Source organism: Bos indicus, chromosome 2 (genome assembly GCF_029378745.1).
Source record: "Bos indicus isolate NIAB-ARS_2022 breed Sahiwal x Tharparkar chromosome 2, NIAB-ARS_B.indTharparkar_mat_pri_1.0, whole genome shotgun sequence".
NCBI lineage: Eukaryota > Metazoa > Chordata > Mammalia > Artiodactyla > Bovidae > Bos > Bos indicus.
Genome location: NC_091761.1, coordinates 134666131 through 134693303, shown reverse-complemented (window position 1 = coordinate 134693303; position 27173 = coordinate 134666131). Strand labels below are relative to the sequence as shown.

The 27173-nt window shown below is 55.8% G+C and overlaps 1 protein-coding gene across 2 annotated transcripts in view; it reads left to right on the top strand.

The window, feature by feature from the left end:
- Window positions 1-27173, top strand: part of ACTL8 (actin like 8) — a 78475-nt gene that overhangs the window by 17034 nt on the left and 34268 nt on the right. The gene's annotated exons all lie outside the window — the stretch shown is intronic.

The following is a 27173-nucleotide window of genomic DNA, read 5'->3' as shown; positions in this document are numbered from 1 at the left end:
CACTGGAATTTGAATTTCTTATAGTTGCCATGTGTCACCAGTGAGTCCTCTTTTCTGATTCCCCCTCCCCCTAATCGTTTAAACATGCAAAACCCATTCTTGGCTCACAAGCCGTACATATAAAAACAGGCAGGCAGGCGGATTCTGCCCACGGGCCAGAGTTTGCTGATTCTTGATGTAGAATAATGCCCATTTTATGTTCGTTAAATGTTAGTCGCTGAAATTACCTTTATCTTCTTCATTATCCTTTTCGTCCCTGTAGGGGAGGCTGAAGGCAGTAAAATATTTGGCCCAGAAAGAGCTGTGGGGAGGCAGGGGCGTGTGAAGACTGTGCTCAGGGAGAACGATGGAGTTTGTCCCCGCAGCCCAATAGGGCTGTCCTCTGGGCCCGACGAATTCTTGGGTCCGAGGCTTCCAGCAGCTCGAGATACCTACAGTTGGAGTAGACTGCCTTGGGCGTGGTGGGCTCTTGCCCTGGAAGTGCCTGAGCAGAGGCCGGATGCCGCTGCCATACTGCCCTGGGGTCTGGTCACCGGGGAATGGACGTGGAGGCGCTGGGGTCCGAGCTGGGCTCCTGCAGCTCTGGCCAGGGGTGGGGGAGGTCGGGCAGGTTCCCCTTCTTCCAGGTCTCCTTTCCTGATCTCAGAGAACGTTGCCCTCTTGCTTCTTGAGTAATCTGGAGATGTAGGTGGGTCTGGCATTGCTTCTCTTTAACAGGAGGGGGGTGAGGGGATATAGGATGAGCTGGCCACGTGGCCGGACCTGCCAGCTAGGTGGTGGGGGGCGGGGGGTGTGATGGGAACAAAGACTGTGGCCGCGGACCTGGCTCAGACCCCAGCGGCGCAGCTTCCTACCTTTGTGAGCCTCTCTGAGCCTCAGTTTCCCCGTCTGTGAAGTGGGAGTGTATTACCTTGTTGACTGGGCGGTCATGAGGCTGAAATGCGTTGCTGTCATTCAGTCGCCCAGTCGTGTCCGACGCTTTGCGACCCCGTGACTGCAGCATGCCGGGCCTCCCTGTCGCTCGCCGTGAAGTGCGTGGGTGCGTGTAAAGTGTAGCGCCCCTGCTGACGGCCGGGGCTCAAGCTCTGCTCTCCTGTCCCCCCCTGGGCCCAGGCTGCTGGGGTGTCCTGGGAGGGTCAGGGAGGAGCTGCCTTTCGGCGCATGGCCGGCCCCCCAATGGTTGGCTGTGTTGGTCTTCTCTTGGCCTGTGTGCCGGCATCCTCAGGGCACGGATGGGTGAGGGGTTAAGGGACTCCAGCCCAGCACAGCCCTCCCTGGGCCCGCAGGGTGGTGGGGCCGAGTCCGGGGCAGAGGAGCACAGCATGTGAGTCAAGGGTGATGGCAGATGGGGATGCCGGGTGGGGGTCATGGGTTTCATGGGCTGGGCCCCCTGTTCGAGCAACTCACATGGGGGAGTCCATGAATCCTCAGCTGCTCAATGAGGAGTCTTTAATTTTTACCCCGTGTGGATGAACACATTGAGGCTGAGCCCAGATACCCATCTGGGGCCACAGAAGAGGAAGGGAGAGCTGAGATTGAATCTGGGTTGGGCACCAAGAGCCTGCACTTGCCAGCCTGGCATCCCATCTTCCATCCCCATCCCCGGCTTCCGTCTTTCAGCTGCTGCTGGAGGTCACGGGGGGCTGATGGTGGACGTGGCCAGCGTTTTGGGGGGGTGGCAGTGCCCCAGGCACTGAGCTAAGCAACAGCGTGAAAGAGTCAGGGTCTGCTGTGTTGATTAACTTTATAATTGTCACGACCACTCTGAGCTGCTCCCATCATATAGCTCAGAAAACTGAGCCATGGGGAGCTTGTTACAGCTTGCTCGGGGTACAGAGCTAGGCAGTAGAGCTGGGACTTAACTCTGAAGCCCGTTCTCACCTGGCTCTCCTGCCGTCACTGGACGCAGAACAGGTGAGCAGCCACCGTGAAAACCCAGGAGTGCGGCCAGCGTGACGTCATTGGTGAGTCTCGGCCCACCCTGGCGGCACGTCCCCGCCTGTGTGACGGGCACGTGGTCCCCATCGCTGCTCTTGCCTCACAGGATGGTTGGTGCATGAGAAGAGCCACCCCTTTTCTGTAACAGACCCTTCTGAGCGCCTCGATACCATCGTGCTGCCTGAAATCACACAGTAAAAGCCGCGAGCTTATGGGAAGATGGGGTTAAGAGCACAGCATTCAAGCACGTGAAAAGTAGGAGTCGAATGTGGTGGCAGCCGTGCTCTGTCCACGGTTCAGGTTAAGAAATGCATGAATGTTAGACTGCCAAGCGTGGCGCTCCGTCTTGAAGGAGACCTGGCGTTTGCTCGTGGGCGTGTGTGCCATCCTGCCTGCTGGCCACCCGTGCAGTTCGCACGCCTGCCGCCCAGCGTGCACAAGGAAGGAAGGAAAGCAGGTGCGGAAAGGAAAAGGCAAGAGGATGGAGAGAAAAACAAAACGGAGAAGGGAGAGAGTGGGGAGGCGAGCGGGCCTGGGAAGCGACGGGAGGGAGGCTTGTGGCCCCAGCGTGGGTGGCCCCTGGCCCAGTGAGGTGTGTGTGTCTGTCTTCCCACCTGGCTCCGCAGGGCAGCTATCTTGTCTGCCTGCTGCTCCTTGTGGGTGAAATCCCGTGGAAGCAAATGGAAAATCTGCACGATGCTCAAATTGTCCCCCAACACAGGGATTGCCCTGGAAGATTCGTGTTTTCCGAACAAGTGCTCTAGCCACATTGGCTGAACTTTGAAAAGTCGGGTGTTAGGAGGTGTGGGGGGGTCTCCTAAATACGGACTCCTGTAAGTGTGGCCTGCCCCAGGTGGGGGCTGGTGCTCCGCAGTTCAAGGCCGGGGCGGCCCGGGGGCTTGAGTGAGGCTGAGCCTCCCCTGGCATCTGTCTCCCCTGTGACTCCCGTCAGCTGCTCTCTCAGATCTCGAGGTGCCACACCAGGTCCTGTACTAAGTCCAGCCCCCCTCACGCACCCCCGGCTCCCTGGAGCCTCCGCCATTCGGCCGGCGCGCCCGGGGCCGAGGGGTTTCCTCCTCTCAGGCCCAGGCCGTCTGTGGTCTACTTCCCTTAGCAGCAGCGTCCACCATGGGGCCTCCACGTGGGTAATGAGGTCTGGTACGTGGCTCCTCCTCGGAGCAAAGAGGGAGAAAAAAGCACAAAAGGATTGCCCGGAATTTATTAGTCTAATTACATTTTCCTAGCGCGGTTGACCCCCGCGCGCGGCAGTGCGCTTATCAAAGCCGCAATCACACCGCATTATTGGAGTTTTAATAAGAGTCAACCGGTTATTGTCCTTGCTGCAGCGGACACTGTAGACGTAATCCCCTGAAGCCCCTTGGGAGGCAGGGAGCTTGCTTTCTCTGCCAGAGTATTATTTACATTAATAACAAGGATTAGGGGCCTGCTTTGTGCGTGTCGGAAAAGCAGACTTCCTCGTTCAGGCAGCTTCTCGCCACCAGCTGGGTGCCTGCTGGCGCCCCGTGAGGTCAGGAGAGCACTGGGCTGGGGGTCACTGCCCACGGCAGCTTGCGGTGTGAGCTCAGGCACGTGGCCGCACCTCTCTGAGCCCTCACTGAAAGGAGAGAACTTAACGATGGCAGGGCAGTGGGAGCGCGTGGAGAGCACTCTCTCAGGCGGGAATGAGGGCTGGCTGTCTCAGAAACGGCCGAGTGAAGGGGTAGCTCAGCCCACTCACGCACGCGTGTGTATTTGTGCCTGGAGGTCCTGCGGCAGTGTACCTGGGATGAGCTTTCTAGACTGCCAGCGTCCGTCCCGGTTTGCATCGTGTGGGGAGTGGTCTTGGAGGAGAAAGAGACGGTGCCGCAGGGGCTCAGTCTGCTCTCCTCTCGGCTGTGTGACTTTGGGTGCCGTTCTCAACCTCTCCGTGCCCGGCTTTCCCTGTCTGTAAAATGGAGATAGGAGGAGGATCTCTCTCACAGGCGTAGTGAGAGATTAAGCTGAGTGACGATGCAGGGTGCCGCTAGCCCAGTGCGTGGCCCATGCTGGTTTCTGGGGGACTGACGGGGTTTCTAAGCTTCCCTTCTCTGGGTAGTGATGCCGCCTCTGTAGGGTGATGAAGAGGGTATGGTGCAGTCCTGTCTGCGCGATGCCTGGCACGTTGGCAGTAGTCAGAAATGGGGGTCCGTTCTCACGAGGACCCCAGAGGTGTCTCTTCATTCCTTTTCACAGACAGCCACAATCTGACGTGCAGACTGCAGACAGCAGATCGGGAGTTAAAGTCTGGAATTCTCTGAGTCCCCAGTCTGGGCTCATTTGGCTCCAGTGCGGGGGGTGGGGCAGTAGGGGGCTTTTATGACCAAAAGCTCAGCAGCCTTACAAATAACGGCTTCCTGTATTGGTCCTGGTCATACAGTTCCCCCTTTGGGAAGTGGGGGACACTCTTCTGCCAGCTGAGCAGCTGCGGTGCCCTTGGTTTCAGCCACACTGGGCATCTTGGTTTATTACTGGCTCAGAAGTGTGCCGAGGCGGGGGTGTGGGCTGCCTGGTCTACTGTTACGTCTTCAGGGCCAGACACAGCTCCTGGCACCTGGTGGGTACTCAGTGAATGTCAGACAGACAAGCACCCCTGCTCGTTTAGAGCGGTATGGGAAAGATAGAGCAGGGAGTGGGACTGGGATTCTGGAGAGTATTTCAGGAAGCTTCCGGTTTTAACTCCCCAGGGGCCAAGAAAGACCCACTGAAAGGGTGCCGTCCGAGTAGAGACTCCAGAGGTCAGAGAGCAGGCTCCAGAGGTCAGAGAGCAGGCCGTGCAGCTGTCGGGGGTGGGGGGAGGGGGCAGGGGGCTCCAGCAGAGGAGCAGCAAGTGCAAAGATCCCGAGGCAAGCGCGTGCTGAGGAGCAGACAGGGCCAAGGGTCCTGGAGTGCAGTCAGCAAGAGGGGTGACGTCAGAGCTCTCCCTGCTTTGACAGCAGCTGGGGGGGTGCTCGTGGTAAAGAACCCGCTTGCCAGTACAGGTAGATGTAACAGACGCGGGCTCGGTCCCTGGGACGGGACGATCCCCTGGGGAAGGACATGGCTACCCACTCTAGTATTTGTGCCTGGAGAATCCCATGGACAGAAGAGCCTGGCGGGCCACAGCCCAGAGGGCTGCAAAGAGTCGGACACGGTTGAAGCAGCTTAGCATGCTTGGGAGCGCCAGGCTGAGCGGTGATGGTGGCAGTTGATTGCCAGGGCAGCCGGAAGGAGGCTGAGGCGCAACCCCCAGGAGGGTCGTGCCAGGATCTTCATCCGGCCTCTGGTGACAGGTGTCCCCTCTCACCTAGCGGGATGCACCTGCCTTGTCAGGCTCTGCCTTCTCCTTGGACACAGCCTCTAGCCTTCATTTAAAAAAAATCTGATTCATATGTGGGAGCCTCAGCCCTGGAGCCTGGGAGTGAGGAGAGAGAAGTCTAGGGGTTCCTGGGAAGTGCTTCCTCCCTGGGCTTCAGGGAGGGTGGTCCCGATGGCTCTTTGGAAGGGACTTGTGAGATCAGAAGAATTGATGCTTTTGAACTGTGGTGTTGGAGAATACTCCTGAGAGTCCCTTGGACTGCAAGGAGACCAACCAGTCCATTCTAAAGGAGATCAGTCCTTTGGAAGCAATGATGTTAAAGCTGAAACTCCAGTACTTTGGCCACCTCATGAGAAGAGTTGACTCATTGGAAAAGACTGATGCTGGGAGGGATTGGGGGCAGGAGGAGAAGGGGATAACAGAGGATGAGATGGCTGGATGGCATCACTGACTTGATGGACATGAGTCTGAGTGAACTCCGGGAGTTGGTGATAGACAGGGAGGCCTGGCATGCTGCGATTCATGGGGTTGCAAAGAGTTGGACACGACTAAACGACTGAACTGAACTGTGAGATCAGAGCAGAATTAACTCTGACTCTCTCAACCTACCTGGAGAGACACTGAGGTCAGATGGGGCAGTGTTTGGCCCGAGTTCACCTAACAGGTAGAGACCCAGGGCTGACATCAGGCCGGAAGTCTGGGGCCCAAGGTGTCCCACGGAGTAGGGGCAGGAATGGGGGTCCTGGGAGGGGCCTATAGAGGCTGCACCCTGCCCACCCCACTGATGGGCTTCCAGAGCCTCAGTTAACTCTATGGACGTGAAGGAAAGAGAGGGGCCTCTTGGGGTGGGGGTAGCCAAAAAGTTTCTTAAATCAGCAGCAGGCTGGGCAGGCAGGAGGTTTTGTAGAGAGAATCGGATGGGGGTGCCAGAGGCCAGCCAGATAGCTGGCCAGGTGTGCGCCATCAGCGGAAAGCTCAGGTGTGCCCAGAGGTGACGTTCAAGGGCACCCGTTGTAGGACCAGGGTGGACCTCCAGAAGGCTGCAGCACTTCGCAGGGTCACCTGTGACTGCGGACAGCGAACACCCACAGCCCCTTCAGTCCCCAAAGAGAATGCTGTCCGGGCCTTGGGCTGACTTGGCTACACACCCTGTTTAGGTGGGAGTGCTTTTCTCTCGGAGCTCCCTGGGCTTTCTCCCGACCTCCCTCCTTCCTAACCCTCACCTGCCCTAGATGTCTCTGTCTGGTGGGGTGGACAGACAAAGGCTAGTAAAGCCAGCATGGGGTGGAGAGGGGGTCTTAGAGCTAGAAGGGGTATCCTCGGAGAGTGGGGAAGCAACTGGTCCACCTGGAAGAGTCAGAGGGGCTTCCTGGAGGAGGCATCCCTCAGTGAAAGGACTGGAAGCAGAGAAGCTACCTGGGAGTGTAAGGTGGGGTGAAGGAAGGTCCCTGCAGGCAGAAGGGCACGGTGATAGGAGAGCAGCGTGTCTGAGAGACGACGAGGCTCCGCGTGACTGCTGTTACTCTCTCAGGGCTGGAGAAGAGAAGTGTGGGAGGTCTTGTACAGACTGACGACAGAGGCCCCGGAGTGTCTGTGGAGCGCAGGGCGCCTCGCCTCGTCCTCAGTGCTGGGAGCAGCCGTTGTCTCTACTGCGGAGCTGCCGAGGGGCAGGTGGTGGGGTCACTGGCCGAGGTCACACAGGCAGGAAGTGACAGGGATGGGTTTGTACCTTTTGCCTCTTCTGCCTGACCAAGACCAATGACCCATCCCTGAGGGCCACAGGGAGCCGTGGACAGAAACCCGTGATGAGAGCAGCAGAAGGCCCTGGGGTTGCGACCTGCCCAAGCAGCCTTCACCTTGCTTTTTCCACCAGCTCCGCAAAGAACTGTCCTCTTTGGGAGCCGCTGCTGTGGACCTAGACGATGATGGCGTTGAACCGATTCTGTGTCAGCCCCTGGGGCCAGTGAGTCTGGGAGGCTCGGTCCCTGGAGTGGCTGCAGGAGCTTCTGTGTTGGTCCTGAGCTTGCCTTGCTCCTGTTCCGGGCCTCCTGGCTTCCCTGCCACTGCCCGCTGCTTCCTCCTCCCTGCCACACGGCCTGATGGCCTCGTTTCCCCTCACAGGCAGGCGGCACCATCTGCAGCCTTGGCAGTCTGGGCAATCTCGTGCACATTCTTTTGCCTGGTGCACTTGTGAGGGTTTTAAGTAAGCCTGGTTCTAGCACCAGTCCTTAGGGTGACCTTGCTTTTCACATTTTCCCTCCCTTTTTCTAAGCCAATAACCTGACCACAGCAGAGGAACTGAAAAATGCAAATAATATACATGTTGCACCCCGCCAGACCCTTGAGGAAGTCTGAGCTCCGTGTCCTGGCTCTCGAGGAGCCTCGTGGCCTCTCAGAGCGCTACCTGGGTTCACAGCACGCAGACGCCGGCTTCCCCGCCCACTGCTTCCTTGCGCCTGGCAGCTCTTGCTCAGCAGGGTGCCACTTACAATCCCTCTTCCCAGGCACGCTTCCTTCCCCTTCTAGCTGTGTCCTCAATCTTTCACTCACGACATCAGACAAATGTACGCCCAGAGGTGAAAGGCAGCCCTCGTGTCTGAGACCCATGGCCGCGATGGCAGGTGTGGGGAGTGGCTTTCCTCTCGTGCGCCAGCTCTGATAGATGGCTGCTGCTGACAGGAATGGGCTGTGGTGGGGTTCCAGGCTGTGCTCAGTAGGGCAGAGTCCGTGATTGATTAGTGATGTCTGCCCCGACTGCACGAGGGCAGCAGAGTGGTGGACGGTGTGTTCGAACCTGCCATCTGGGCCGGGGCCCTTTCCTCTTACCTTTTCTGCCCTCGTCGTGTCTGTGCTGTGAAGGCTGGCGGCGTGTGCGGACGTGCCCGTTGGCTGCTCTGAGAGCTGAGTGGGAGGCAGGCTCAGGCTTGGGGACAGTTGGGAGTTGCTGTGTTCTGAGATTCGTGTTTATCCAATAGCATGCATTCTGCCAGCAGCCAGCATCCCTTCCGGGGTGAACAGGGAGTGGTTCCCGGGCACCAGGCCTTGAGATTCTCCTGGTCTCGGTGCACAGGGCCTCACGGCGCAGAGGGGCTGCGAGGCTGAAGCACTCTCGGGCCACACCCCAGGGTGTCTTGCAGGCTCCTGGGGAGTGCGGGTGGGGAGGAGCCCGGGGCTGGCAGAGTGCAGGGCCTGTTCTGCCGGGACCCGTGAAGGCGTCCGAGCTCAGCATTTGCCCCTGAGATCCTGGGTCATCTTACCCCTCCTCCTTGCGTATTAGGCCAGAACTAACAACCAGTAAGTGGAAGGTGTGTTGTCGGCCCGCTGCTGAATCAGCAAAGGGCCAGTTTCTGGTGACTCGTAAATCCCAGGACCCCAGGATCTAAGAAGTGGAGTAGTGAAGGAACAGCTGGGGCCAGTCACGACGCCGCGCCGCGGACTTGCTGGAGGCTCTAGGCAGGTTCCTTCCCCTCTCTGTGCCCACTTCTCTGCACAGGAAGGGAGATGGCTGGAGATCTGAGGCCTTTCCCGCTCTGCCTGGGCTCACATGGGTCCGACCACCCTCAGGTGGAGTGTCTGTGGTTGAACCCAGTAGCCGGCGGCGGTGGGTCCCAGGAGCCCACCCTCCCCGTCGCTGACTGACACGCCTGCGGGCTGCAGAAGTGCCAGAGCTGAGCGGCCGACGGGGAGACAACAGGCGGACCGATGGCAGGCCCTCCCGGGTCAGGACAGACACGGCTGCAGGCCGCCTCGCCCTGGTTTTCCAGGCACGACCTGGGAAAGCCTCTGGTCGCCCCTCCACCGCGGGGCTCCTGTGTCTGCCTCTGCAGCCCTCGTTTCCCTGCCGCCCCTGAGACGCCAGCCACGCTCGAGAGTCACGGCTCTGTGTCTGATTTCTCCTCTGGGTGTTTGCACCTGCCGATTCCCTCTCAGATCTGTCCTTCCTCCGCCCCGGTTCATCCCTGTAACGTCCAGTCGGGGTGGACCTCGCTGGGAGGCTGTCTCTGCCCTCTGCCCTGTGCCTTGCCCTTGGCTCGCGTTAGAGGCAGTCTGAGACCCACACCACTCACCCCCTTGCTCGTTCAGTCTTGGTCTCACTGTCTGCTTTTTTTTTTAATTAAAAAAAATTAAAATCTTCTGGGCACATTGCGCAGGGATCAGGCCCTAGCCCTCTGCATAGGCAGTGTGGAGTCTTAACCACTGAACCACCGGCAAGTCTCTGCTCACTGGATTTGGCTGCTGTTGGTGTGTGAATTCATGCAGGCCCCTTTACTTTCTGCCCAGATTCCTCATTATCAGATCAGAAATAGTACCTGTGTTAGTCCGGTGAGGCCAGGCTGTGCTGCTCTGATAAATATGTCCTGCAGCCTCAGTGGTGGAAACAGTCAGACCTGGCTTTTGCCTGTTCCAAGTCTGAGGTGAATCGGGTGGCTCTCCAGGATGGCTCCCTCCCGCTTCGTAACCGAGACCCAGGGTGGACCTTGGTTCCACCATCTCAGCGTGGTGCTTCTGTTGTTATTGTCTGCTCACTCAGTCGTGTCTGACACTCTGTGGCCCCGTGGACTGTAGCCCACCAGGCTCCTCTGTCCATGGGATTCTCCAGGCAAGAATCCTGAACTGCCATGCCCTTCTCTGGGGGATCTTCCCAACCCAGGGATGGAACCTGTGTCTCTTCTGTCTCTGGCACTGCAGGGGGGTGGTCTTCCCCACCGTGCCCCCTGGGAAGCCCCAGGGCCTCCATGGTCACTGCTAAGGGGGCATCGGGTGGAGATGGCTCAGTGCCTTTGCCCAGGAGGGACCACTCCTGCTCACGTCACAGGCCAGAACTGGACTCGGCCCCGCCCAGGACTGGGACGTTTCTTCCACGTGCCCGGGGAGGGGGACTGCACCTGGATGAGCCCCAAGGACTCTCATCGCAGTCCAGAAGTCCAGACCGGGCCAGCGGCTCTGAATTCGTGACTGGCAGCAGCCAGGAAGGGACCTTAGCCTGAGCAGACTTGGAACGCCTCCCGTGTCGCCTTACAGACGGGAGACTGCGGTACAGAGAGGGCGGGGTCCTGCCCGAGACGGCCCCTGGGACCTGGGGGGCAGGGAGCTGCTCCCAGCCCTCCCGTGGTCCAGACACTGTCCTCCCCGCTCACAGTTCTGATGTGTCGCCTGGTAGCCCTGCTGTCTGAGCCTGCTGTGTGATGCGGGCGGGGTGGGGGCGGTGGCGTTGCGGCTCTTGTGAAATTATTTTAAGACCTTGGAAAGCAAATTAGAATTTCAAACCATCCGGCCCTCTTGAAAGCAGACTGGGGGTGTGTTAGAAGTAATTTAATTTTTACTTTGTTTTATTAATAGGATGTGGGAGGGGAGGGCATGCATTGTGGTAGAGGGTGCTGGGTTCAGAACCTGGGTGGATGGAATCGGCATGAAGCAGGAACACTGGAGGCAGGGGGGTTGGGGGGCGAGGGGGCACCCTGAGGCTCCGACAGAGAGGCAGCCACGGGGAGTGTCCGGGGGACTCTGGCCTGCACGTGCAGATTCGGAAAAGTGAAAGTGTTAGTCGCCCAGTTGTGTCTGACTCTTTGCGACCCCATGGACCTTAGCCTGCCAGTCTCCTCTGTCCATGGGATTCTCCAGGTGAGAATACCGGAGTGAGTTGCCATGCCCTCCTCCAGGGGATCTTCCTGACCCAGGGATTGAACCCAGATCTCCTGCATCGCAGGCGGGCTCTTTACCATCTGACCACCAGGGAAACTGTTCAGTGCAGTCGCTCAGTCGTGTCTGACTCTTCACGACCCCGTGAATCACAGCACGCCAGGCCTCCCTGTCCATCACCAACTCCCGGAGTTCACTCAGACTCACGTCCATCGAGTCAGTGATGCCATCCAGCCATCTCATCCTCTGTCGTCCCCTTCTCCTCCTGCCCCCAATCCCTCCCAGCATCAGAGTCTTTTCCAATGAGTCAACTCTTCGCATGAGGTGGCCAAAGTACTGGAGTTTCAGCTTTAGCATCAGTCCTTCCAATGAACACCCAGGACTGATATTCTTTAGGATGGACTGGTTGAATCTCCTTGCAGTCCAAGGGACTCTCAAGAGTCTTCTCCAACACCACAGTTCAAAAGCATCAGTTCTTCAGTGCTCAGCTTTCTTCACAGTCCAACTCTCACATCCATACCTGACCACAGGAAAAACCATAGCCTTGACTAGATGGACCTTTGTTGGCAAAGTAATGTCTCTGCTTTTCAATATACTGTCTCAGTTCAGTTCAGTCGCTCAGTCGTGTCCGACTCTTTGCGACCCCATGAATCGCAGCGTGCCAGGCCTCCCTGTCCATCACCAACTCCCGGAGTACACTCAAACTCATGTCCATCGAGTCAGTGATGCCATCCAGCAATCTCATCCTCTGTCGTCCCCTTCTCCTCCTGCCCCCAATCCCTCCCAGCATCAGAGTCTTTTCCAGTGAGTCAGCTCTTCGCATGAGGTGGCCAAAGTACTAGAGTTTCAGCTTTCATAACTTTCCTTCCAAGGAGTAAGCGTCTTTTAATTTCATGGCTGCAGTTGCCATCTGCAGTGATTTTGGAGCCCCCCAAAATAAAGTCTGACACTGTTTCCCCTGTTTTCCCATCTATTTCCCATGAAATGATGGGACCAGATGCCATGATCTTTGTTTTCTGAATGTTGAGCTTTAAGCCAATTTTTTCACTCTCCTCTTTCATTTTCATCAAGAGGCTTTTTAGTTCCTCTTCACTTTCTGCCATAAGGGTGGTGGTGTCATCTGCATATCTGAGGTTATTGATATTTCTCCTGGCAATCTTTATTCCGGCTTGTGCTTCGTCCAGCCCAGTGTTTCTCATGATGTACTCTGCATATAAGTTAAATTAGCAGGGTGACAGTATACAGCCTTGACATACTCCTTTTCCTATTTGGAAGCAGTCTGTCGTTCAATGTCTAGTTCTAACTGTTGCCTACTGACCTGCATATAGGTTTCTCAAGAGGCAGGTCAGGTGGTCTGGTATTCCCATCTCTTGAAGAATTTTCCAAAGTTGATTGTGATCCACACAGTCAAAGGCTTTGACATAGTCAATAAAGCAGAAATAGATGTTTTTCTGGAACTCTCTTGCTTTTTCCATGATCCAGCGGATGTTGGCAATTTGATGTCTGGTTCCTCTGCCTTTTCTAAAACCAGCTTGAACATCTGGAAGTTCACAGTTCACGTATTGCTGAAGCCTGGCTTGGAGAATTTTGAGCATGACTTTACTAGCGTGTGAGATGAGTGCAATTGTGTGGTAGTTTGTAATGGGTCTATAATACTTTTCACACAAGTATTGAAAAACTAACACGAAAATGAAACGTGTTTAATCTTACAGTGCAGTGCCTTGAAAAGTACAGTACTGCCAGCTGCGTCAGCTTCCCAGGTGGCTCAGTGGTAAGGGATCCACTTGTCAGAGCAGGAGACTTGGGTTCGATTCCTGGGTTGGAAAGATCCCCTAGAGAAGAAAATGGCAGCCCATCCCGGTATTCTTCCTGGGAAATGTGGACAGAGGAGCCTGGCGGGCTACAGTCCCTGGGACTGCAGAAGAGCTGGACGTGACCGAGTGACTAAACAACAGCACCAGCTGCATCGCCATTGCTGCCGCACGCGCTGGGCTTGAGGTAAAGACGCTGCGCTGCTGTGCTCTGTACACTGACGCGCACGACGGCGCCAGCGGCCGTGTGCGCCAGACACGTGAAGTGCTAATGACTGCGTGACTGGACCTGCCAGTGCGTGTTTGAACCTTTACAAGTTTGCAGCTCGAAGGTTCGTATGTAGGGGGCTTACTGTATTTCCAAACAAGGTGGTATTCTGAAGTTCTGGAGGACATGAGATTTGGGAGGGACACTATTCAGCCTGCTACAGAGCCCGCCCACGGGTGGGCCTCAGGAGGGTGCAGGCCTCCTAGAGCCATCACGGAGTTCAGTGTGTGTGACTCGCCCTAGGAGGACACGCAACTTTCTTTGATTTGTCTGAGAGCCCCAAGATGAGTGGGTGACTCGCCCTCGGAGGACACGCAACTTTCTTTGATATGTCAGAGAGCCCCAAGATGAGAGTCTGGCAGTCTTTCAGGACACAGATCTGGCAGGTGGGACCGTAGGGCAGAGGACAGGTCATGGGAAACACAGGAAGAAGGGGGGCTCTGGGGAACTGGCCAGGGAAGGGGCCTGACGGAGCGAGAGGAGCTGGAAGAAGGGTGCTCTGGAGGGCCCGGCACAGGGCCATACGTTCCGGGGGCCACGGCATCTTTGGAATACTGGGACTTCCCTGGCTGTCCAGTGCCGTTGGACTCTGCGAGTTTTACTGCTGGGCCCAGATTCAGCGCCTGGTCAGGGAGCTGAGATCCCTCAAGCCGCGCAGCACGCCCCCAACCCCCCAGACATAAGAACAAAACCTTCTCCGTGTCGTCTCCAGGAAAATGTGCTTCCTAAAAATGCCTGCTTTGGTGTATGACCCAGTGGGCGCGTGCCTGCCCCCCCTAAGGCCCGTTCCTGGGTCCCCAGACACCTCAGGCAGGGCCCCTGCCGGAGGAGAAGGGCTTAGAAGAACAGAGAGGAAGAAAACAGCAAGAAATACTGCAGACCGCGTTGACGGCTCGGGTCGGATTTGGCGGTCGGGGGCCAGCGGTGGAAGCCCTCACGTCTGCTCCTGGTTTTGAGGATTACAAGAGAGAACGTGGGTGAGAGTGCTCCCGGGTCTTAAAAGCTAAGTTACTTATTTCATCTCCTTTTTGTTAAACTGTACAAAGCACTGTCTGCACAGTAAGAAAACACGCAGATGAGCGCTGAGAGGGAAGACGCCTTTAATCTCACCCCCCGCAGATCGGTGGGTAACGCCTCTGTCCACGGCCTCGGCAACCTCTTCCTCTGTATTCTGTTTGACAGGAAGGGGATGATAATATTCATAAGAGTTTTAGGCTTTTAATAAAGCGTAAAACTCACGCTTTAACCTAAAATATTAAATACTTCTTTATGGGAAGAAATGATGGTCACGAAGCATCTCTCCTGACTGCATAGGATTCTGGGGTCTGGATGTGTGGGCTTCACCAGTCTTCTGCTCCTGGGGCTGACTGCATAGGATTCTGGGGTCTGCATGTGTGGGCTTCGCCAGTCTTCCGCTCCTGGGGCACGTGGCCCTGTTCCCTGTCCTCCTCTGTACACAGTTCTGTTGTGAACATCCTTTCAGCTTCTTTGTAGACGTGCGTCTGTGCAGGGATGTGTGTTGTAAGCCTCGAGCAGTGAAGTGGTCTATGGATTTCCCATTTCAAAGCCTTTATCTGACTCTGGGTCTGTGTGGTGGGGGGGAATCCCTGGCAGCTCAGCTGGTTAAGAACCCGCCTGCCAACGCAGGAGACACAGGAGACTTGGGCTTGATCCCTGGGTCCGGAAGATCCCCTGAAGGAGGGCAGGCAGGCAGCCCGCTCCAGAATTCTTGCCTGGAAAACTCCACAGACAAAGGAGCCCATGGGGGTCACAAAGAGTCCCAGGCCCGCCCCCCATCCTGTGTGGGGAATGGGGGCGCCCCGAGCCGAGGGTGACCCCCGGGCTCTAGTGCTTCCTGGGGTCCCGGCTGGGTCTCTGTCATATCACGCGCGGGCTCTCTGAAGGTGGTGGTGGTGATTTTTTAACTTTTTATTGAAGCATCATTGATGCGCGGTGTCATGTTGGTCTCGGGTGTGCAGCACAGTGAGTCCGTGTTTATAGACAACGCGGCACTGAACGCTGGATGAAGGGTTGGCGGTGCCACGGCTTGGCTCTGTGCGTGTGCGAGGCGGCCTGGTCTGTTCTGTGTGGTGTCTGTTGGCTGAAGCACTGCTGCCCGACGCCTGTGTCCTGGGCTGGGCTGGCTGGGAGCAGAGCGAGAGGCGCCCCGTCCCACTGGCCACTGGTGCTCTGTGTCCTCCGTGACTGCGGCTCCCTGGCGTGCCCTGGAGCTGAGTCCTCGCGCTCTCGAGAGGTGGAGGGGGTCCAGACCCACGTGGCTGTGGTGTGAGGGGTGCTGCCTCCAGGCCTCCTCCGCACGGAAGTGTTTGTGCGTGTGTGCTCCATCGCTTCAGTCGCGTCCGACTCTTTGCGACCCCTTGAACTGCAGCCCACCAGACTCCTCTGTCCATGGGCTTTTCCCTGCAAGAATATTGGAGTGGGTTACCATGCCCTCCTCCAGGAGGTCTTCCTGACCCAGGGATCGAACCCAGGTCTTCTGTGTCTCCTGCATTGGCAGGTGGATTCTTTACCACTGAGTCACTGGGGAAGCCCATGTAAGTGTTCATTTCCATTTTAAGAAAAAGAAGTTCTGTTTTCTTGGGGTATGTGTTTCTTGGGTTCCACTAGCCTGGAATTCTGCAATGAGCAGTAGCTCTTAGCCTGAGCTGGTAAAAAGGGGAGTCTTAGCCAGTTGGCTGAAAGCCTTTGAACTGTTAATAACTTAGAACTTAAGGGTTTCTGGGGTGGGTCCTCTGTTGCCCTCTAGATCTAAACAGGCGCCCGTCTTCCATCCTGCCTTGTGGTGTGCGGACTGGACAGGTGGTTCAACCATTCCTGGCCTCCGTGGTCTGGTCTCCGATGTGGGAGGATGGCCTTTCCCTTACGTTCCTTGTAGGTAGAGGGCTAGTCTTCTTGAGCCCTGTGTGTGAAGAAAAGGGCCATAAGCTTGGAGGAGTGATTTACGTTACCCCGTTTCTCCCAGAGTTCAGAAATTGAACTTTTGTTCTTTTGTCCTCGTTGTTTGGAAGGTCCATATATTCAAAGCCGTGGTTTTTCCAGTAGTCACGTGCGGATATCAGATTTGGACCGTCAAGGAGGCTGAGTGAACTGTGGAGGTGGAGAAGACTCTTGAGAGTCCCTTGGACTGCAGGGAGATCCAGTCAGTCCATCCTAAAGGAAATGAGTCCTGAATATTCATTGGAAGGACTGATGCTGAAGCTGAAGCTCCAGTACTTTGGCCACCTGATGCATAGAGCCCACTCGTCGGAAAAGACCCTGATGCTGGGAAGGATTGAAGGCGGGAGGAGAAGGGAGTGGCAGAGGACGAGATGGTTGGATGCGTCACCGACTCAATGGACAGGAGATTGAGCAAACGCCAGGAGATAGTGAAGGACAGGGAGGCCTGACATGCCGCAGTCTATGGGCTCGCAGAGAGTCGGACACGACTGAGCGACTGAACCGTAACAGTGGGAAAGAGAGCTCAGCGCTTTGCAGGTGCGCCTCCAAACGCTGTCTGTGCATCAGCCCGTCTGCTCCTCAGGAGGCGAGCCCCTCGCCTCTCCCCATTTCACACATGGAGGATACTGTGTCCAGGGAGGCAGCGTGGTTGCTGAGAGTGAGGGCTGCGGCTTAGAGGAGACACAGGATAGGGCGTATGACTGTGGAACCTCTGCTGTGTCATCTGTGAGATGGAAGCAGCCCTGGCGCTTGGCGGGTGTGCTTGGCGGGTGTGTGGGTGCGCTTGGCGGGTGTGTGGGTGTGCTTGGCCGGTGTGTGTGTGTGTGTGGGTGTGCTTGGCGGGTGTGCGGGTGTGCTTAGTGGGTGTGTGGGTGCGCTTGGCGGGTGTGTGGGTGCGCTTGGCGGGTGCGGGCGCCTCTTCGTGCATGCCGAGCCATCTTCCCTGGAAAGGATTCGTGCTGCGGTGTGCTGTCGATGCTTTTTTTTTTGAGGCATAGACTTTATTTTTTTAAACACTTCATTTATTTCCGGCTGTGCTGAGTCTTCCTTGCTGCTCGGACTTTCCCTGATTCGGGCTCGTGGGGGCTGCTCCCTGGTTGCGTGCGTGCTCTTCTCGAGGTGTCTTCCCCCGCAGAGCACCAGCGCTAGGGCCGTGGGCTCCGTGGTTGCAGCGTCGGGCTCCAGAGCACAGGCTCAGTAGTTGAGGCCCATGGGCTTCGTTGCTCCCCAGCATGTGGGGTCTTGCGAATCAGGGGTCAGACTCAGTCCCCTGCACTGGCAGGCAGGTTCTTTACCACTGAGCCACCAGGGAGGCCCGCTTGACTCTTGCAGAGAGGATTCGGATGGTCCCTTCCGTTCCACTTGATGGGAAGAGCGTCCATCCGATAGGCTGTTGCTCTTACAGTTGATGTAAGGCTCACTTTTCCTTTCATCCTCGCTCTCTTTCCTGGTGCCCTGGGTCTTAGGTAGCGACCCTCCGCTATGATGGGGGTGCTGTTCTTCATCCCGATGGCCTTTTCTTACAGATATTGGCTCACCGTCAGTTCACCCTTTTATTTCTTAATTTGATGAGCGCGTTACTTCTCGCTTACCTCATCATAACAAATAACAAGATTTAGAGGTGGGGAACAGCACGCGTTTTTGCATGGTTTCTGTGGGCCAGGAGCCCAGGCATGGCTTAGCTGGGCCTTCTGCTCAGGGTCTGATGAGGCTACAGTGGAGTGGGCTGGGCTGTGTTCTCATTTGAAGGCTTGATCAGGGAAGAATCTTTTCAAAACTAGTTTGGGTTTTGGCAGAAATCAGTGCCCTGTGGTTGGATGACCAAGGATGTAAGTTCTTCCTGGCTGCTGGCCAGGGCTGCCCTCCAGGCCTGTGGGCACCCCCAGGGCCCCGCAGCTCCCACAGGCCTGGCCTCGTGGCCTCTCCACGGGCCGTTTGCAGCCTGGAGCCTTGTTCTTCCAGGCCAGGAGGGCGGGGTGGGGCGCATCCCTCTCTCAGCCTCGGGCCATTTACAGCCTGGCACCTTGCTTCTTCCAGGCCAGCGGGGCGGGTGGGGGGCATCCCTCTCAGCCTGCTGAGACAGTGATGTAATGCGGCACAGTCGTGGGTGTGATATCACACCAGCTTTGTGATGGTCTGTTGGTTAGAAGCAAGCCTACCTGTCAGGGGAGCGGATTATGCCATGGAGTGGATCCCTGGGGTCGCTTTTAGGCATGTATGCCACAGTGGGTTTGATAGGCTTATTAAAATTGTATGAAATAAGAGTAATTAGCTCAAAGCACTTTCCTCGGGAGAAGAACATATAATCCTTTTTCGCTGTTAGATCTCGTTTTGCTTTGTACAAAGCAACCTGTGTTCTGGAGAGTTAAGGGGGCCAGATCGATAAGGTATTACTTCTTATTTGGAATCTTCTTGCTTTTCTTGTCTGGATTGTATGACCCAAGAGGAAGAGTGAAGGAAGTGGGGGATGAAAGTGAGCAGGAAGTTGCGAGGACTGAAGGGGGGAGGGGCACAAACGTGGGGTTTCTTTGCACACAGAAGTAAATTCTTTTCATAGGCAGTTTTATGTAAATGCACAAATACTGCATTGTAAGTCTTGGTGTAGTTTTCCTCTCTTTGTTTATCCCCAATCTTTTGTTTATTCCCCTAACCAGTGACCTAGAGAAGGGAGTGGCTTCCCGCTCCAGTGTTCTTGCCTGGAGAATCCCATGAACAGAGGAGCCTGGTGGGCTACAGTCCATGGGGTCGCAAAGGGTCGGACACGACTGAGCAACTGACGCTAACCAGTGACATAATCCTCCCTGATTCCTACTCTGAAACCACACTAATGATCTCATATAGATCCTTTCATACATTCCCATCATCTCAAAAGCATTCCTAGATCGTCACTCATTCAACCATCCTTTGTGGAAATCCTCTGTACCAATAGCTGCAGTTCTAGGTCATTCTTCTTAGCAGCTGGACGCTATTCCAGAGCCCGGATGTCCTGTAATGCCCCTGGCCGTTCCCCCGTCGATTGTGGCTCATTTCCTGTTTGTTATCACAGTAAGCAGCATGAAGATGGCCACCCAGCACATGTACACCCTTCCGTTTCGCTTGTCTGGGGCCGGTCCCAGGGGTTGGGTCACTAGGTCACAGGGTTTCGGTACTTCTAGTTCTCGGAGCTTCATTTCTCCAGAGGCTGCAGCACTCTCACCCAGTACCTGGAAACTCGTCTTTCCCGTATCCCGCCAGTGAGCCTTGTTATTGGGCTTGTTAGTTTGCCCAGGTTGAGAGGTGTGAAGTGACAGCTTATCATTACTTTTAATTTGCATTTCCCCCTCGAGCAGTGGGTCTGAGCTGCTTCTCGTCTGTTTGGCCATTTGGATGCACGCCTGTGACTTGCCTGTGTGAATCCTTTGCTCTTTTGTCCGCAGGGTCATGTGTCCCTGTCTTGTCGACTTGTCAGCTCTCTGTGTAGCGTACGTATTAACCCTCTTTTGGCCTCTGTGGAGCAGTTCTTTTGCAAGAGATGCTGCATTTCCTGTTAACTCTGTTTATGCTTTCTTTTGCCATACAAAACTTTAGAATTGTCATATAGTTAGGAAAACTTGTCTTTTGTTTAAATTGTTTTTTTAATTTAAGACTTTTTGATGTGGGCCCTTTTTAAAGTCTTTATTGAATTTGTCACAGTATTACTTCTGTTTTCTGGCTTTTTGGGGGGGGTGCAAGGCATGTGGGAAGTTAGCTCCCTGAACAGGGATTGAACCTGTACCCCCTGAATTGGTAGGTGGAGTTTTAACCATGAACCAGCAGGGAAGTCCCAGGAGTGTTTGTCTATTTGTCCGTGGTTTCTGGGTCTCCGTGGTCTTCTTTGGTTATGAAGGTCCTCACCTGCCCGTGTTTGCTTTCCTTTCATGTCACAGTAAAGTCTAAGAAACATTTGTCAAGGGTATGACCCGAGCCAGGGGCTGGGTCACACACCACAGACCTGGGGTAAAGAAGAAGCGTCCCCACCATTAAGGAGCTCCATGTCCCGTGGGGAGTTGCAGGACGGAACACAGGCGGGGGTTCAGGAGGGCTGCTCCCTCAGCTCAGAGCCTCCCAGTGAGGCCTCAGGGTGCAGGTGTGCCAAGGCCCAGTGCCCTCAACCCTCAGAGCGGACAGGTGGGGCCTGGAGTGGCCCAAGCCCCCAGGAGGGTCGCTGCCTGCCGCGGGCACCGCATCCGTGGACCCCACACGAGTATCATTTGCTCTGTGTTGCATGTCGTGGGGTTGCCTTGGCTGATGCTTTGGGGATGGTTGCTGAATTGGCCAGGTGAGGAAGGGGGGTGAGGGTCCTGGGGGGGCAGTGGGAGGGGGTGGCAGGGCTTGTGCTCCCTGAGGGGCCCTGACCTGTGGGAAGACGGGGGTTCAGGGGACGTAGGAAGCTGGAGAGGGGCGCCCAGGACCAGGCCTCAGTAGCCACGTGCAGAACAGGAGACCCAGAGCTGATGCCCAGTGTCAGGGGACGTGTGGGGAGAGAGTTGGGCTGGCGTGCTTGCCACGACTCCTGTCTGGTGCGCCCATGTTGCAGGAGCTGGTGTCTGCCCGCTGGCCTCCTGGTTGCCTTGGGCATCTCTGGGCTCGGATCAGTGGTCGCCAAGTGGGCTCTGTGGATGCCCAGGAGGGTGTGAAAGGAACCACGGAGAGTGGGAGGCAGAATCAGAAGTTCAGCTCTATTTCTGTCCTCCTTCCTCCTCTAACGGTGTGTTTGTGTGTGTTTAATGATGTACATAAAATGAAGGCAGCGCATGCTCCCAGTGACAAGCACGCACATGGGACGTGATGCTCAGTCACGACTGCGGAGCACGTTGGTCTCCGTGGGATGCCTGGCTGTGGCCGTCCCCGGCCGCCCCAGGAACGAGAGGACCCCCGACGCGGACGGGAGGGCTGTGCACGTGGTCGGGGAGATCTGAGAGTGACTGCGGGAAGGAAACAGCTCCTCCCGCGCCCCTGGAAGTCTGCCGCGTCGCATCTGCCACCTCCTCGGAACAGCCCCTTCCAATCCTGCTTACAGTTTATTTTGGCTTCTGTTTTCTTTTCCTTTAGAAAATCTTTTATAATTTGTCGTTACTTGGTCTGTTTAATTTCTTGCCTGTGTGCCCACTAGACTGTCAGGAGGGACCCTGAGAGCGAGACTCAGTGTCTGAGTCCTGGGGGTCAGCTCAGGACAGCACCTGGCGCTCGGGTGGCTCTCACTGCCGTCCACAGCGCAGTGGAGGGATGTGCTGAGACATGGGCGCGAACTCCGGGCGTTAGTGAAGGAGCGACAAGCCTGGCGTGCAGGCCGTGGGGTTGCAGGAAGTTGGGTGTGACTGAGAGACTGAGCGGCAGCAAAGGTGTTCTCCATGCCCCGAAGGTCGACGTCACCACCTCCATTTCGTAGGGGAGAAACGGGTTCAGAGAGGGTGAGCAGTTTGCTCTAGGCCACACAGCTATTTGGGGATGGCAGCAGGAGGAAGGGGGTTTACCTTTTTTTTTTGAGTGTCTGACTCTCACTCCATTGGCTGTGAGCAGGCCTGTTCACAGATGAGTGGACTCAGGCTCAGAGGTGGGAAGTGACGTGCCTGTGGCCATGCAGCTAGGAAGTGGAAGAGCTGGGATTTGAACTCAGCTCTGTGTGGGGCCCAAGCACACCCTCCTTCCATTCTCCACAGCAGTTCCTTTTTAAAAAATTGGTGTGCAGCTGACTTGGGGCTTCCCTTGTGGTGCTGGTGGTAAAGAACCCGCCTGCCAGGGCAGGACACGTAGAGATGTGGGTTTGATCCCTGGAGTGGGAAGACCCCCTGGAGGAGGGCACGGCAACCCACTCCAGTATCCTTGCCTGGAGAGTCCCATGGACAGAGGAGCCTGGCGGGCTACAGTCCCTAGGGTTGCAGAGAGGCAAACCTGCTGGGAGCGACTTGGCACACGACACATAGTGGACGTAGAGTGCTGTGTCAGTTCCGGGCGTAGAGCACAGTGATTCAGTTACTCGTGTGCGTGTATCTGTTATTCTTCAGATCCTTTTCCCTTATGTGCTGCTGGTGGTTTAATTGCTCAGTCATGTCCCACTCTGTGACCTCACAGACTGTAGCCGCCAGGCTCCTCTGTCCATGGGATTCTCCAGGCAAGAATACTGGAGTGGGTTGCCGTGCCCTCCTCCAGGAGATCTTCTGACCCAGGGACTGAACTCGGGTCCCCGCATTGCAGGCGGACTCCTTACCAGTGGAGCCACCAGGGAGGCCGCCTTCCCTTGTAGGTTATTAAAAACCATCGAGCCCAGTTCCCTGTGCTACACAGCAAGTCCTTGGTGGGTGTCTGTTTTATATATGTATATAGTAGCACGCATGTGTTCGTCTCAGATGCACAGCAGTTCCTTTATTCACGGTCACCTCAGGGGCTGTGGTGTCCCTGAGGTCCGTCGGGGGCACATAGGGGCACAGACGGAAAGCCAGGCCCCCTGGCAGACTCCTCCCTGCGGGCAGGCAACGAGGAGGCCGGCTGGATCGGGCGCCCGGTGGAGGGCGCTGACTCGCGGCACCAGGCCCCGGAGCCCGGCTGAGCTGCCTGCTTGACGAGGAGGGTGATGTTTTATGCATGGCACCTAATTTTGCCCCGCAGTCTCTGGCTATATTTAACACCATTAATCATTATTGTTGGCTCCCAGGGGGATGGATCTCTGATTACTGTCAGAAACACATCACACGAGGAAGAGAGGGAGAAAAAAAAAAGAGCTCGTCCCCAAGCTGGTTCTTCCGAACTGCAGACAGGAGGCGTGTTCACGGCCCCCTTCTCGCTGCCATCTGTGAGGTTCGTGACTCGCGGCTGCCTCGGGTTGGAACCCTGCCCTCCCGTGGCTGGGCTGCAGCCAGGCCCCACGCCTCGGGACCCCACTTCTCTGCATCAGAGCAGCTCAGTCGACTGAGGACAGCTGCCTCAATCTGAGCTCGATGAAGGGCCAACCACGCACTTACTAGGTGCCTACTGTGGGCAAGTGTCCCTGCCCAGGGCCACCCACCTGAACCCCGTCATTCCAACTCTCTCCTTCCTAGGAGATGCATTTTAACTCTTCCTAGTCAAAGTGAAAGCTGCTCAGTCGTGCCTGACTCTTTGTGACCCCATGGACTATACAGTCCATGGGATTCTCCAGGCCAGAATAGTGGAGCGGGTAGCCTTTCCCTGCTCCAGGGGATCTTCCCAACCCAGGGATCAAACCCAGGTCTCCTGCATTGCAGTCAGTTTCTTTACCAGCTGAGCCACCAAGGAAGCCCAACTCTTCCTAGAGGATGTGACAGATTGGAAACGGAAGCACAGAGTTGGGTTTCACGGGCCTGTGACTGGTTTGATCAAATGTGGAAACACCCCCCATTTATAAGAACTGTTTGAAAATGATGTGATCCTGTGACTTTGCTTTCAGATATCTGGAAGCGTCTTCTGGTTGCACCAGACCCAGGAAAAAGCCTCATCTTTCTTTTTTAAATTTTTTATGCATTTTCAAAAAAGTCTCTTTTGACTGTGCGGGGTCTTCATTGCTGCACGTGGGCTTCCTCCAGTTGCAGCGAGCAGGGGCTCCCCTGTGCTGTGCGGGCTCCTCTTGGCGGTGGCTTCTCTTGTTGAAGGACGCGGGCTTCAGGCGCATGGGCTTCAGGAGCTGCAGTGCGAGGGTTCAGTGGTTGCCGCTCGCGAGCTCAGCAGTTGTGGGGCGCGGGCTTCGCTGCTCCGCGGCCTGTGGGCCCCTGGGGAGGGGACCCGTGTCCCTGCCCGTGCAGGTGGGTTCTAAGCCCCTGCACCACCAGGGTAGTCCAGCCCCGCGTGTCTCGTCATCAGATGCAAACCCCACGGAGCCGGAGATCTGAGGACACGTGTATTTTCTCTTCCTTCAGGCCTCAGATGGGTGACTGGAAGCCCCACGCATCCGTCTCCACCGAGCCCCTACTTGACCCGCCCTGTCCTTCCCACAGGGCCCTGCTCTTCCCGCCACCACCTTTATGCTGACGTGGGGGACAGTGGCTCCTATCTCATCCCAGAGCTCACGGGGGCCTCTCTCTTGAGCACTGTCCACCCTCCTGCTCGTTTATCCATGTAGCCAGTTAACCGAGGAGTGTTCATGCTTTGTGGGTAAAAATGGGTTTGAATTTTCCCACCCTTAATGGAATTCCTTTGTGTTCTCTTCTTGGGCCTTAATGTCCTCAGGCAAGTTTGGCTGTTTTCTGGCCCTTCTAGTTATTAAATTGTAGTCCAGTCTGTCTCAGAGCTGTGGGTCTTGTGCCTCATCTAAAGCTATGTCACTCCCACCCCAGACTCTTCTGGCTTTCTCCAGGAGGTGGGGGAGCAGGGCCTGCTCTCTGCTGGACCAGGCAGGCTGCAGTGGGCGCGGCCGCCTGTCCTGCCTGGTGGGTTCTGTGCGCTCTGGCGTGCCCTCCCTCTGACGGCACCTCCTGACACCTGCTCGGTGACCATCATCTCCTTGCCTGTCACCTCTCCATGGCCAGCACACTGCTCTCTGTAAGGCTGCCCTTCTGGACGCAGCATGTGTCAGGAGAGTTGGTGTTTGGGGCTGCCTGTCCTGCAGCCCTGAAATTAAAAGATGCTTACTCCTTGGAAGAAAAGTTATGACCAACCTAGATAGCATATTGAAAAGCAGAGACATTACTTTGCCAACAAAGGTCCACCTAGTCAAGGCTATGGTTTTTCCTGTGGTCATGTATGGATGTGAGAGTTGGACTGTGAAGACGGCTGAGCACTGAAGAATTGATGCTTTTGACCTGTGGTGTTGGAGAAGACTCTTGAGAGTCCCTTGGACTGCAAGGAGATCCAACCAGTCCATCCTAAAGGAGATCAGTCCTGGGTGTTCATTGGAAGGACTGATGATGAAGCTGAAGCTCCAGTACTTTGGCCACCTCATGCGAAGAGTTGACTCATTGGAAAAGACTCTGATGCTGGGAGGGATTGGGGGCAGGAGGAGAAGGGGATGACAGAGGATGAGATGGCTGGATGGCATCACTGACTCGATGGACGTGAGTCTGAGTGAACTCCGGGAGTTGGTGATGGACAGGGAGGCCTGGCGTGCTGTGATTCATGGGGTCGCAGAGTCGGACATGACTGAGCGACTGAACTGAACTGAACTGATCCTGCCTCCTGGCGAATCCTGGCAGGGGTGGGAAGGGGTGGTCTGGCCGCAGTTTCCAGCAGTTACTTGTCAGCTAGCTGTCTTTTGACTCTTAGGGTTCTTGGTCCTCCTTGTCTCTCATTCTGGTTTTGGCCCCAGGCGCCAGGAAAGTCCCCTCGTGTTCTCTTCTTGCTGCTTTCTTCCTGGTTTCTGAGATTATTTCCACTGGTAGCTGAGGATATAGAAGCTCAGGGAGGTGCAGTCACTCGCCCCGATCTCTCAGCAGCAGTTAGTGAGTGAGATTTGAACCCAGGTGAGGCTAACCTCAACCCCCTTGGTTAACAGCCTGGATTATGACGCTTGATTTCCTGGATTGGATTCTTGGCTCTCACATTTCCTAGATGGGTGACCTTGGGCAGAGTTACTTAAGTCTGCCTGGATTTCTTTAGCTGTAAACTGTGGATGGCAATTCACAGTAATACTCAGGGTGGATGGGAGGATTGGATGCTGTAACTGCAGGACTCGTATTGCAATGTGCCGGCCCCCGCCCCAAGCTCCACAGAGAAGTGCCCTCAGGCCCGGGAAGGGGCACTGAGCAGCGGCCAGCGCATGTTGGCTGTGTTTCCCTTTTTGCTCTGTCTGCTGGGAAGCTTGGAGTGCTGCGAGTGTGTATAGGCCTTCCTGATCGTGTTTTATTTTTTTTTACTTTTTTCTTTACAGTGAATTTTTTTCCCCATTATGTCTTATTTCCTACCATATGAAGTAATGTAACATTTTCTAAATTCCTCTGTGAAGCTCTGGTTGTCATTGGAGGGGAAGTTGGGGGTAATGTAAAGATTCCAGTTCTTCCCCCTCAGAGAAAGTGTCTTTAAAAGCAGAACTGCTCCTGTTGGAGAGGGTGATCAGTGACACCAGAAGTTCCCTTTAACCCTTTAAAGGCTGCAGCAGTAGGCCGACTGTTGATAAGGTCTGCAGAAGATGACCTCATACATGGGTCCTTGTATCCATTTACGACTAATGCAGAAAAACCCCCAATAAGAGGCTTCAGCAACACAGAAGTTGATTCACCCTTAAGTTCAAGTAGTTTAGAGGTGGGTCTGTGCTGACGTGGCGCCCCGCTGTGTCGAGCTCTGTCTCCCTCTGTTTCTGCAGTGTAGTCATTTCCTTCTCCAAGATACTCATGTTCCAAGACGTGGGGCTCCAGCTGGCAGACGGGAGCAAGGACAGAGGAAGGCACACTTCCCCCATTAGGGGCCCTCCCTCGACGTTGCGGATAGACACCTAACCCTACACTCCCGCTAACCGTTTCGGGACCACATCTAGCTTCAGCGGAGGCTGGGAAAGGAAGTCTTTATCCCAGGCAAACCTGGGCTTCCCCGAGCCTTTATCTTCTACCAAAAACAGCCTCACCACCTCGCAGGGTTCTTGGGAGGATTAGATAAGAATGTGGTAAAATTTAACAGGTGTTCGGCACATGTAAATTTCCTTCTATTTTTAGTTTTCCCTTCCCTCCATTACTTGGGACTAAAAGGGAAGCTAAAGCTACTCCAGGAAAGATTTAGGAGCAGTAAAAAAAGAATGCTCTTTGAGAGGGAGTGGCGCGCACAGGAGAATGCTGGGGGAGCGGGTTCCCTTGGGAGTGGCGCGCACAGGAGAATGCTGGGGGGGCGGGTTCCCTTGGGCCGCGTTCAGCGAGGCTGTAAAACCGAAATGAGAAGCAGGGTGTGGGGCCCACGTGGGTCACTCGGGGTTAGATACGTGTAGAAACAGGGTATGGGCCTGACGACCTTGGAGCGACCTCACCGTCCTAGGACTCCCCCAGGTCGCTGTGACTGTCGTTCCTGAGCGTGCTCGACACTTGCTCAGGGTGGTGTGGGTTTGCACATTTGCACATGTGACTGTTTTCCAACTAGAGATGAGCTCGGGCGAGTCCAAGACTGCACACCAAGCAGTCTGGCGTGGGGTACGGTGTGGCGCAGCCCCTCCTGCCCGTGCCACCCTCTCCGTATCAGGTCTCACCCCCCAGGAGTGCCTCGGGGCCTTTAAGAGCTGAGCTGGTGAGTGGGAACCCAGCAGGCGGCTCGCTCTGTTCAGTGGAGTCTGCTGGGAGTG